Source organism: Gigantopelta aegis, chromosome 1 (assembly GCF_016097555.1).
Source record: "Gigantopelta aegis isolate Gae_Host chromosome 1, Gae_host_genome, whole genome shotgun sequence".
NCBI classification, from domain to species: Eukaryota; Metazoa; Mollusca; class Gastropoda; order Neomphalida; family Peltospiridae; genus Gigantopelta; species Gigantopelta aegis.
The window spans coordinates 33562465-33575656 of record NC_054699.1 but is presented as its reverse complement, the minus strand read 5'-3'; the positions used below and the strand labels follow the sequence as shown (position 1 = coordinate 33575656).

Below are 13192 nucleotides of genomic sequence, written 5' to 3'. Positions count from 1 at the left end.
CATGGACCGGGCAAGGCTAGGTGCAAAAATGTTCAGACACATTCTAAGCACATATCTGATGCATTGGGGTGGTGGTCCATGCCGTCTAAGCCATCGGCACGACGTCGTTCGTGTATGGCCTGTCGCCATAATGAAAATGGGAGGAAAACGCATAATCATGTATATGCAATATATTTCAAAACACCTATACCCCATGGACCGGGCAAGGCTAGGTAACATGTTCAGAGAATTCGATTTAATTATTGAATGGGGTGGTGGTCCATGCCGTTAAGCCATCGGCATGATGTCGTTCGGTATGGCCTGTCACATAATGAAAATAGAAAACCATTGTGAGTAATATGCAATATATTTTGATGCACACCACCCCATGGACCGGGCAAGGCTATGTCAAAATGGAGTTCAATATCTGATGCGGGTGGTGGTCCATGCCGTCTAAGTGTGATGTCGTTCAATGGCCTGTCGCCATAATGAAAATTGAAGAAAACGCATAGTCGGTATATGCAATATCCCGGGAAACACTGGCCCCCATGGACCGGGCAAGGCTAGGTGCCAGCTCAGACACATTCTAAGCACATATCTGATGCATTGGGGTGGTGGTCCATGCCGTCTAACCCATCGGAGATGTCGTCGGTCCAACCTGTCCCATAATGAAAATGCTCAATAGTCGGGTATGCAATATCTTCTTTGAAACACGATATACCCCATGGACCGGGCAAGGAAGGTCATTTCAGACACATTCGTTGTGCATCGGGGTGTGGTCTGTAGGAAATGGCCTGTCGCCATAATGAAAATGGGAGCCGTTGTGAGACGTGCTGATGTGAGGCCTGGCGTTGTCATGTATGGAACGCCATGCGAAAATTGGCGCATAGTGTGCCAATAATTTTGATAACGATGTGTGGACCGGGCAGGATCTGGTCAATGTAGACCATTCTGTGCATTCAGGGGGTGGTGGTCCATGCCGTCTAAGCCATCGGTCAGTCGTTCTGTATGGCCTGTGTAATGAAATGGCTGAAAACGCATAATCCATATGCAATATATTTTGACACTATACCCCATGGACCGGGCAAGGCTAGTGTCAAAATTTCAGACACATTCAGTTTATCGCATGCACGGGGTGGTGGTCCATGCCGTCTAACCCATACACGTTCGTCATGGCCTGTCGCCATAATGAAAATCGGAGCAAAACGAATATCGGGACTATGCAATATACTTTGATGCACCATACCCCATGGACCGGGCAAGGCTAGGTGTGAGGCCATTCAGACACATTCTGGCACCATATCTGCAGTCGGGGTCGACGGTGTTGTGGTGTCTAAGATGACACCTCGAACTGGACGTCTGGCACGAATTCCTAATGAAACGTAGGTGGTTCCGTATAGTCTGGTCGGATATATTGCGATAACCTATACCCCATGGACCGTGCAGGTGGCAGTGTCAATCGTTCAGACACATTCGTACCCGGATGTAGCGGTCCTGCCCGGGGGTAGTGGTCCATGGTCGACCTAATCCATCGGAGGTCACGTGTTGATCCATGTTGCTGGTAACGGTCCCACAGTCTGGAGATGGTGCTTGGGGACACATGTATATGCAATAGCAACGGCCGTTCTGGATTCCCCTGCGTCTAGTCTAGCCGATGGCATTGTCAGACACATTCGGTTCACTCTGATGACGTGGCATGTCCTGGATTCTCAACTGTCGGCCAGATACAGAGGCCAAAACGCAAGCGTATATGCAATATATTCTGCACTTTTATACTGTCGGGCAAGGCTAGGTTCATGTTGCACATGCAGACAACGCACGTGCAGTGGTGACCATGGTTAAGCCATGCACGTGGCTACGTTTGGCCTGCGAATAATCACATTTTGGAACTTTATCGTGTACATGTAGCTGCGTTTTATCGAATGTAACCGTGGACCGTGCAAGGCTAGGTGCAATGACCTTATACACATTCACACATATCATGAACCGGTGGTGGTCCATGCCGTCGGAGTTATAACCCATTCGTGTATGGCCTTTTGCTTTAATGAAAATTGGCAGAAAACGCATAATCATGTATATGCAATATATTCTGATACACCTATACCCCATGGACCGGGCAAGGCTAAGTGTCAGAATGTTCACACACATTCTAAGTATATATCTGATGCATCGGGGTGGTGGTCCATGCCGTCTAAGCCATCGGCACGACGTCGTTCGTGTATGGCCTGTCGCCATAATGAAAATTGGAGGAAAACGCATAGTCGTGTATATGCAATATGTTTTGATGCACCTATACCCCATGGACCGGGCAAGGCTAGGTGTCAGAATGTTCACACACATTCTAAGTATATATCTGATGCATCGGGGTGGTGGTCCATGCCGTCTAAGCCATCGGGGTGGTGGTCCATGCCGTCGTTAGTGTATGGCCTGTCGCCATAATGAAAATGGGAGGAAAATGCATAGTCGTGTATATGCAATATATTCTGATACACCTATACCACATGGACCGGGCAAGGCTAGGTGTCAGAATGTTCACACACATTCTAAGGACGTATCTAATGCATCGGGGTGGTGGTCCATGCCGTCTAAGCCATCGGCATGACGTCGTTCGTGTATGGCCTGTCGCCATAATGAAAATGGGAGGAAAACGAATAGTCGTGTATATGCAATATGTTTTGATGTACCTATACCCCATGGACCGGGCAAGGCTAGGTGTCAGAATGTTCACACACATTCTAAGTATATATCTGATGCATCGGGGTGGTGGTCCATGCCGTCTAAGCCATCGGCACGACGTCGTTCGTGTACGGCCTGTCGCCATAATGAAAATGGGAGGAAAACGCATAATCATGTATATGCAATATATTCTGATACACCTATACCCCATGGACCGGGCAAGGCTAAGTGTCAGAATGTTCACACACATTCTAAGGACGTATCTAATGCATCGGGGTGGTGGTCCATGCCGTCTAAGCCATCGGCATGACGTCGTTCGTGTATGGCCTGTCGCCATAATGAAAATGGGAGGAAAACGAATAGTCATGTATATGCAATATGTTTTGATGTACCTATACCCCATGGACCGGGCAAGGCTAGGTGTCAGAATGTTCACACACATTCTAAGTATATATCTGATGCATCGGGGTGGTGGTCCATGCCGTCTAAGCCATCGGCACGACGTCGTTCGTGTACGGCCTGTCGCCATAATGAAAATGGGAGGAAAACGCATAATCATGTATATATATGCAATATATTCTGATACACCTATACCCCATGGACCGGGCAAGGCTAAGTGTCAGAATGTTCACACACATTCTAAGTATATATCTGATGCATCGGGGTGGTGGTCCATGCCGTCTAAGTCATCGGCACGACGTCGTTCGTGTATGGCCTGTCGCCATAATGAAAATTGGAGGAAAACGCATAGTCGTGTATATGCAATATGTTTTGATGCACCTATACCCCATGGACCGGGCAAGGCTAGGTGTCAGAATGTTCACACACATTCTAAGTATATATCTGATGCATCGGGGTGGTGGTCCATGCCGTCGTTAGTGTATGGCCTGTCGCCATAATGAAAATGGGAGGAAAATGCATAGTCGTATATATGCAATATGTTTTGATGCACCTATACCCCATGGACCGGGAAAGGCTATGTGTCAGAATGTTCACACACATTCTAAGTACATATCTGATGCATCGGGGTGGTGGTCCATGCCGTCTAAGCCATCGGCACGACGTCGTTCGTGTATGGCCTATCGCCATAATGAAAATTGGAAGAAAACGCATAGTCGTGTATATGCAATATATTTTGATACACCTATACCCCATGGACCGGGCAATGTTCACACACATTCTAAGTATGTATATGATGCATCGGGGTGGTGGTCTATGCCGTCTAAGCCATCGGCATGACGTCGTTCGTGTATGGCCTGTCGCCATAATGAAAATGGGAGGAAAACGAATAGTCGTGTATATGCAATATTTTGATACACCTATACCCCATGGACTGGGCAAGGCTAGGTGTCAAAATGTTCACACACATTTCGAGGTACATATCTAATGAACCGGGGTGGTGGTCCATGCCGTCAAAGCCATAGCAATGATGGCGTTCGTTTATGGCCTGTCGCCATAATGACAATTGGCAAAAAACGCATAATCATGTATATGCAATATATTTTGAAACACTTATATACCCCCATGGACCGGGCAAGGCTAGGTGCAAAAATGTTCAGACACATTCTAAGCACATATCTGATGCATTGGGGTGGTGGTCCATGCCGTCTAAGCCATCGGCAACACGTCGTTCATGTATGGCCTGTCGCCATAATGAAAATTGGCAGAAAATGCATAATCATGTATATGCAATATATTTTGAAACACTTATATACCCCATGGACCGGGCAAGGCTACGTGTAAACATTTTCAGACACATTCGAGTTACATATCTAATGCATCGGGGTGGTGGTCCATGCCGTGTAACCCATCGGCACGGCATCGTTCGTCTATGGCCTGTCGCCATAATGACAATTGGCAGAAAACGCATAATCATGTATATGCAATATATTTTGAAACACTTATATACCCCCATGGACCGGGCAAGGCTAGGTGCAAAAATGTTCAGACACATTCTAAGCACATATCTGATGCATTGGGGTGGTGGTCCATGCCGTCTAAGCCATCGGCAACACGTCGTTCATGTATGGCCTGTCGCCATAATGAAAATTGGCAGAAAACGCATAATCATGTATATGCAATATATTTTGAAACACTTATATACCCCATGGACCGGGCAAGGCTACGTGTAAACATTTTCAGACACATTCGAGTTACATATCTAATGCATCGGGGTGGTTGTCCATGCCGTCTAACCCTATGGGCACGGCATCGTTCGTCTATGGCCTGTCGCCATAATGACAATTGGCAGAAAACGCATAATCATGTATATGCAATATATTTTGAAACACTTATATACCCCCATGGACCGGGCAAGGCTAGGTGCAAAAATTTTCAGACACATTCTAAGCACATATCTGATGCATTGGGGTGGTGGTCCATGCCGTCTAAGCCATCGGCAACACGTCGTTCATGTATGGCCTGTCGCCATAATGAAAATTGGAGGAAAACGCATAGTCGTGTATATGCAATATATTCTGATACACCTATACCCCATGGACCGGGCAAGGCTAGGTGTCAGAATGTTCACACACATTCTAAGGACGTATCTAATGCATCGGGGTGGTGGTCCATGCCGTCTAAGCCATCGGCATGACGTCGTTCGTGTATGGCCTGTCGCCATAATGAAAATGGGAGGAAAACGAATAGTCGTGTATATGCAATATGTTTTGATGTACCTATACCCCATGGACCGGGCAAGGCTAGGTGTCAGAATGTTCACACACATTCTAAGTATATATCTGATGCATCGGGGTGGTGGTCCATGCCGTCTAAGCCATCGGCACGACGTCGTTCGTGTACGGCCTGTCGCCATAATGAAAATGGGAGGAAAACGCATAATCATGTATATGCAATATATTCTGATACACCTATACCCCATGGACCGGGCAAGGCTAAGTGTCAGAATGTTCACACACATTCTAAGTACATATCTGATGCATCGGGGTGGTGGTCCATGCCGTCTAAGCCATCGGCACGACGTCGTTCGTGTATGGCCTGTCGCCATAATGAAAATTGGAGGAAAACGCATAGTCGTGTATATGCAATATGTTTTGATGCACCTATACCCCATGGACCGGGCAAGGCTAGGTGTCAGAATGTTCACACACATTCTAAGTATATATCTGATGCATCGGGGGTGGTGGTCCATGCCGTCGTTAGTGTATGGCCTGTCGCCATAATGAAAATGGGAGGAAAATGCATAGTCGTATATATGCAATATGTTTTGATGCATCTATACCCCATGGACCGGGAAAGGCTATGTGTCAGAATGTTCACACACATTCTAAGTATATATCTGATGCATCGGGGTGGTGGTCCATGCCGTCTGACCCATAGCAACGACGCCGTTTATTCATGGCCTATCGCCATAAAGAAAATTAGAAGAAACGCATAATCATGTATATGCAATGTATTTTGATGCACTTATTTCCCATATGGACTGAGCAAGACTAGGTGTCAATATATTCACACATGAGATGAGAGAGAGAGAGAGAGAGAGAGAGAGAGAGAGAGAGAGAGAGAGAGAGAGAGAGATTGGAGCTTCATAAACTCTAGGTATATTTACACTCAAAAAACTTTTTCCCAAAGAAAAAACGTCACTAAAGCAATACCTATTGTTCGAAACACACATGTTAATTGTGATTGGAGCTTCATAAACTCTAAAATCTGTTATGTCCCGCTTTTGTGAGGTTTTTTGATTGGGAAATGTTTTTTTTTTATTGTAAATATTGTAAAGCGGGTTTTTGGTATATTTAAAAACCCGCTTTACAATATTTACAATAAAAAAACCGTCACTAAAGCAATAGCTATTGTTCGAAACACACGTGTTAATTATGATTGGAGCTTCATAAACTCTAAAATCTGTTCTGTCCCGCTTTTGTGAGGTTTTTTGATTGGGAAATGTTTTTTTTTTTATTGTAAATATTGTAAAGCGGGTTTTTGGTATATTTAAAAACCCGCTTTACAATATTTACAATAAAAAAAAACCGTCACTAAAGCAATAGCTATTGTTCGAAACACACGTGTTAATTATGATTGGAGCTTCATAAACTCTAAAATCTGTTCTGTCCCGCTTTTGTGAGGTTTTTTGATTGGGAAATGTTTTTTTTTTATTGTAAATATTGTAAAGCGGGTTTTTGGTATATTTAAAAACCCGCTTTACAATATTTACAATAAAAAACCCGTCACTAAAGCAATAGCTATTGTTCGAAACACACGTGTTAATTATGATTGGAGCTTCATAAACTCTAAAATCTGTTCTGTCTCGCTTTTGTGAGGTTTTTTGATTGGGAAATGTTTGTTTTTTATTGTAAATATTGTAAAGCGGGTTTTTGGTATATTTACACTCAAAAAACTTTTTCCCAAAGAAAAAACGTCACTAAAGCAATACCTATTGTTCGAAACACACATGTTAATTGTGATTGGAGCTTCATAAACTCTAAAATCTGTTATGTCCCGCTTTTGTGAGGTTTTTTGATTGGGAAATGTTTTTTTTTATTGTAAATATTGTAAAGCGGGTTTTTGGTATATTTACACTCAAAAAACTTTTTCCCAAAGAAAAACCGTCACTAAAGCAATACCTATTGTTCGAAACACACATGTTAATTGTGATTGGAGCTTCATAAACTCTAAAATCTGTTCTGAAAACGTGTGGTGTCTTGGTGTATTTTTGGGTATCTTGGGAGTAAATAGTCGGACCCTAAAATCAGTCCTGTTCCACATTTTACAAATAAGGCGGAAACGGACGTATGCATATGTTTAGGACTGACGACAATATTTGTGCTTCATATAAATTGTAAATCATATAATATTGATAAACTGTCAATAAAGTATATAAAAAACCCTTATTGGATACGATTTTGGCATAATTATGGTTTTTGTGAGGTTTTTTGATTGCGTAAAGGTTTTTTGATTGTAAATATGCCAAAAACCGCATTTTATAAACAAGGCGGAAACGGACGTATGCATATGTTTAGAACTGACAACAACATTTGTGCTTCATATAAATTGTAAATCATATAATATTGATAAACTGCCAATAAAGTATATAAAAAACCCATATTGGATACGATTTTGGCATAATTATGGTTTTTGTGAGGTTTTTTGATTGCGAAAAGGTTTTTTGATTGTAAATATGCCAAAAACCAGGTTTTTGGCATATTTCGGGTGACCGGTAATAACAATAACGGTAAGATTACTAGTAGTAGTAGTAGTAGTAGTAATACTAATAGTTGTTGTTATTGCTGCTGCTGCTCATTTATTGGCAAAAAGTAGTAAAATATTTGTGATATATTGCGCTAATACCGAATTTTTACTTGTTTGGACAATATCGCAAGGCCTCAGATAGATCTTACCAGTCGATAAATTTAAACGTGTAGTACGCGCAAAGCGAATGTGAAACGGATTTTCCAGTTACTTATTCGATATTGAATAAGGAACGAGGAACGAGGAATAAGTAACCAACTTCACAGAGCCGTAAATCAGTACTTTTATCAATTTATGGATAGGTCGAAAACTGGTTAAACGAAGATAGTTTTCATGGTTTACATCATTTGTTGACAAATACAAATTATGAAATCTGAATGACAGTGCCTAAAAATAGACCTGCCGCTACCTGAAATACATTAAACTGATGTTACCTTTTCACAGCAGCAAAAACATTCGTTACTGTTCAAGCAAATTCCAAAACATACATCAAAGAAATGAGACTCACGCGTATCAAGGGAGATAATTATAGGAAACGGGAGATTATTCGAGTTCCGGTTAAACTATTTACAAAAAAGAACCGGAAAGAACAAATAAAAACAGAACGCAGAACTCTCTCTCTCTCTCTCTCTCTCTCTCTCTCTCTCTCTCTCTCTCTCTCTCTCTCTCTCTCTCTCTCTCTGCGAGGCGGGACGTAGCCCAGTGGCACAATGCTCGCTCGATGCACGGTCGGTCTGGGATCGATCCCCGTCAGTGAGTCCATTAGGCTATTTCTCGCTCCAGCCAGTGCACCACGACTGGTACATCAAAGGCTGTGGTATGTGCTAGCCTGTCTATGGGATGGTACATATAAACGATCCCTTGCTGCTAATCGAAAAGAGTAGCCCATGAAGTGGCGACAGCAGGTTTCCTTCCTCAATATCTGTGTGGTCCTTAACCATATGATTGACGCCATATAACCGTAAATAAAATGTGTTGAGTGCGTCGTTAAATAAAACATTTCCTTCCCCCCCCCCACCTCCTCTCTCTCTCTCTCTCTCTCTCTCTCTCTCTCGCTCGCTCGCTCTCTCACTCTCATTGCCTGTCTCTTTCTTTCTCTCTCGTACACACAAGATTACTGACAGGTAAAATCCACTTTAAGGATACTACAAATATTGCATTAGAATATTGAGATACGGGTGTTCCAAAAACAAAGCGTATTTAAACATTAACCTAGGGCTAACTAAGACAAAAAAACATTTTTATAATGGCAACAGACACAAGGTCAGAACAGTTTTGCATAATACCGTATACGAGTATGTAGTTTCGCCAGGTCCGAATCCAGGGGAAGTTTGCTTGGTGGTACACATTCTTTCCCAGATTGTTTTAAAGTGTTCAGAAAATAATGTTTGGATAATAATTAAGGAAATTGTTTATCATTGATACACAATTAACGCATGTTAATGTTTCTCAGGTGGAATACTGCAACTCCCATTTTTGTGACGTTGCACACCCTCTCTAGACATATCTTATAGTCGCTCCTAACGACGAGTCTGTCTTGATTTTAAATCATTTTAAAACCACCTAGCTGGTTTCGGGTGCGGGGTGTGGGGGAGTGGGTGGACACATGGAGGCACTGTCCCCAATTTTAAGGATAATGCCCCACCCGTCGCAACCCCCTACAGCAGCCGAAAACCCCCTACAGCAACCGAACATCTAAGCTGCTAATCTTAAATATTGCATGAATTGGTAGTGGCAGGAGTAGTGGTGATGATGATAGTTGTACATAGTTGTAGTGATCGTGGTAAATGTAATGTGGCGCGGATAATTTTTTCATGCTCATATACCACGAAGGTTTCGAGCATGTCGACCTGGGACAGAAAAATGTGATGCTTAGATATTTTTCTTAATATAGATTATCTCCCCTTGACTGTAACGTACAATTCACTTTACTTAATTTCTTGTGCTTGCGTATTGGGTTTGTTCCCATCCCAACCAGTACCACGTCTTGTATATCAAAGGCCATGGTATGAGCTGTCCTGTCTTTGGGAACGTGTATATAAAATATTACTTTCTGCTAATGGAAAATTTTACTGAGTTTTCTTTTTGACATAATTATTTGTGTCACAATTACCCTAATTTAATGTTTAACATCCAATACACGATGATTAATTAATCAGTGTACTCTAGTGGTGTCGTTAAACAAAACGAACATTGCATTGTATTGTACTATATTGTATTGTACTGTAGTGTAGTGTAATGTAGTATAGCGTAGTGTAGTGTAGTGTAGTGTAGTGTAGTGTATATTTGATAAATAATCGAAAACAGTAATAATATGCATACACTTTATTAAATTAATTAAAAATGAACCAGTACATGAACAAATATATATAATAAAGGGTTTTGTTGGAATCCCCTGACCCCCTCCAGGGGCAGTGCAGATAGTGCAATGTTTTGTTTGTCTGTGTTGGTTATATTTCTTGTATCTGTGAAAATGGCCTTCACAGGTTAGGCCTAATTTGAAAGGAGAGTCTGGCAACCTCGAGCCGTACCACTATTTTTTTACATTGTGCCGCCTTTGCCCCCCCCCCCCCCCCACCGAACTCTCCCTGGTGACGCGCCGAAGAACAGAATTCTTAATGCGATAATTGTATTGTATTCTTTAGTCTTGTACACCTGCCCGTTTTCAAATCCTCTAGGTATGTTCTTGTTAGTGGAACAGGCGGAAGACACGACTGCTAGTGCCCAAAGATAGATGTGTTCAGGTATTCAAGCGTGAAAAAAAGAGTTTCTCACAAAAGGAAGAGGTTGAACCATCGGTATTAAGGTTTGTAGGTACTGGGTTCGCATCCCGGTAACAGCTCCCACCCAAAACTAGTTTTAATAGTTCATTGGGGAGCTGTGACGCCACAATGCCTACTTTTCTGTCAAAAAGCTATACTAACAACTAATCATTCGCACTGTCCTGAACAGATAGCCCAGATAGCGGAGATGTGAAAAGATTAAAGACAACAACCCAAACAAACAAACAAAACCAACAACATAGCAATTAACAAAATATCACCAGAATTTATCACAGACAAAACACTTTAAAAAAAAAGAAATAATACATAAACTTGTAAGTAATCAAAGAAGATTATAGATTTGTTTTTCTTTTGAATTTTTAAAGAGCTACTGTAGAATGTGTGTACTGTATATTCTCAAGGAAAATTTACCATGAGAAATTTTCGACGACAGCACTATGGTGAAAAATCATCACTCAAAGGGGAACAACAACTGCAACAAAAATCCCCAAACGTTGACGGGTATAAACATCTAATTAGTTTCAAATATATATTTATATATATATATACATTATTATATATGCAGGCGCTTGTGCAGGGGGTGGGTTTAGGTAAATGTTCTCCTTTTTTTTCCAATTACATTTTCCGGGGGCACATGTCTCGATCTCCTATAAACTTTGCCCCACCCCACCTCACCCAACACACGGTCTAGACTCCCCCCTCGCCGGCTGCTAAAATCCATGTATAAGCGCCTGGTGTGAATTCACCTTTCAACTGGAAATGCTAATGTATAATCTTCAGAGTTATGGGCCCTTTGCATCTCTCTCCTCTTTCAGGGCGGGGCGTAACCCAGTGGTAAAATGTTCGCTTGATGCGCGGTCGGTCTTGGATCGATCCACGTCGGTGGGCCCATTGGTACATCAAAGGCCGTGGTATGTTTTATCCTGTCTGTGGGATGGTGCATATAAAAGATCCCTTGCTACTAATGGAAAAATGCAGAGGGTTTCCTCTCTAAGACTATATTATGTCAAAACTACCAAATGTTTGACATCCAATAGCCAATGAGAGAGAGAGAGAGAGAGAGAGAGAGAGAGAGAGAGAGAGAGAGAGAGAGAGAGAGAGAGAGAGAGAGAGAGGGAGAGAGGGAGTGGGGGATAGAGAGAGACAGACAGACACACACAGAGAGAGAGAGAGAGAGAGAGAGAGAGAGACAGACAGACAGACAGAGAGGGAGGGAGGAAGAAGGAGAGGGAGGGAGGGAGAGGGGGCGAGAGTGGGGGTGGGCATGCTGCCACCACATAAAACCAACGAGAGAGAGAGAGAGAGAGAGAGAGAGAGAGAGAGAGAGAGAGAGAGAGAGAGAGAGAGAGAGAGAGAGAGAGAGAGAGAGAGAGAGAGAGGGAGTGGGGGATAGAGAGAGACAGACAGACACACACAGAGAGAGAGAGAGAGAGAGAGAGAGAGAGAGAGAGAGAGGGGGGGAGAGAGAGAGAGACAGACAGACAGACAGACAGAGAGACGGAGAGACAGACAGACAAAGAGAATCTTGACATAACATTTTCAACAAAGGCCTAAAAATCCGATCTATGTGTCCACGTGTGTGGCCTCGTTAAAGCCGTTAAGGTATACAGTTTGTAGGAACGAGATAGGTTGCATCCTGTAAAGAAAACCCCTGAGTCAGTGGATATGACAGGTGTGGTGCGTACGGGTACGGCTCCGGCTCCGGAGGGCATTAATATAAAAACAAAGAATAGTCTTAAAAATACTAATAGGACCGACTCCGCTTCCTATTTCTTCTGAGAGTGTTGCTAGGACAGGCTCGGACAGGTAGAAACTAAACACGAACAAAGGTGACGTTCTGCAGAATGGCCGTCAAACGTGTCACCGATAAACATGTCAACTAAAATCAGCTGCAAACATTAAGTGGAAGCAAGTAGTCTTGCTAAAACAGACGGTGCATACTGTCGAGACGATACACGTCCAAGCGTTCAATGGCCGCATAAATCCTAGCAGAAAACTCCATTTCGTTGACAAAACCAACAAAATGAAGGACTCCGAAGTCGAGTACGCGAAAGCACGTGCAATGTGCACAGGTGAAAACGATACGTCTTACCACGACGAAATGTAGACTGGGAATGATCTGTAATACAATACGAAAGGCCGTTTTAACAGTTTCCGATCCTTCTGGCCGCTTCCTCTCTTTTAATCTGAACTGCCGACCACATTCTTTGTAATTACCTGATGCCGCACTGCGCAGTTCTTTTTTTGCGCTCAGGTCCACTCGACTACCGTACACAAATCGTGCTAAATAATGTGTACACAGATGGAGGAAGGAAATATTTTATTTAACGACGCACTCAACACATTTTATTTACGGTTATATGGAGTCAGGTATATGGTTAAGGACCACACAGATATTGAGGGAGGAAACCCGCTGTCACCACTTCATGGGCTACTCTTTTCGATTAGCAGCAAGCGATCTTTTATATGTACCATCCCACATACAGGACAGCACATACCACGGCCTTTGATGTACCAGTCGTGGTGCACTGGCTGGAGCGAGAAAT

The 13192-nt window shown here is 42.9% G+C and overlaps 1 protein-coding gene across 1 annotated transcript in view; it reads right to left on the bottom strand.

Moving 5' to 3' along the window:
* LOC121367798 (galactoside alpha-(1,2)-fucosyltransferase 2-like) overlaps nt 1–8369 on the bottom strand; it is a 14192-nt gene extending 5823 nt beyond the window's left edge. Inside the window, exon 1 of the mRNA XM_041492175.1 lies at nt 8298–8369. The gene's annotated coding sequence lies outside the window, so the exon portion shown is untranslated. The remainder of the gene's footprint in view (nt 1–8297) is intronic.
* Between the last annotated feature and the right edge of the window lie 4823 nt (nt 8370–13192).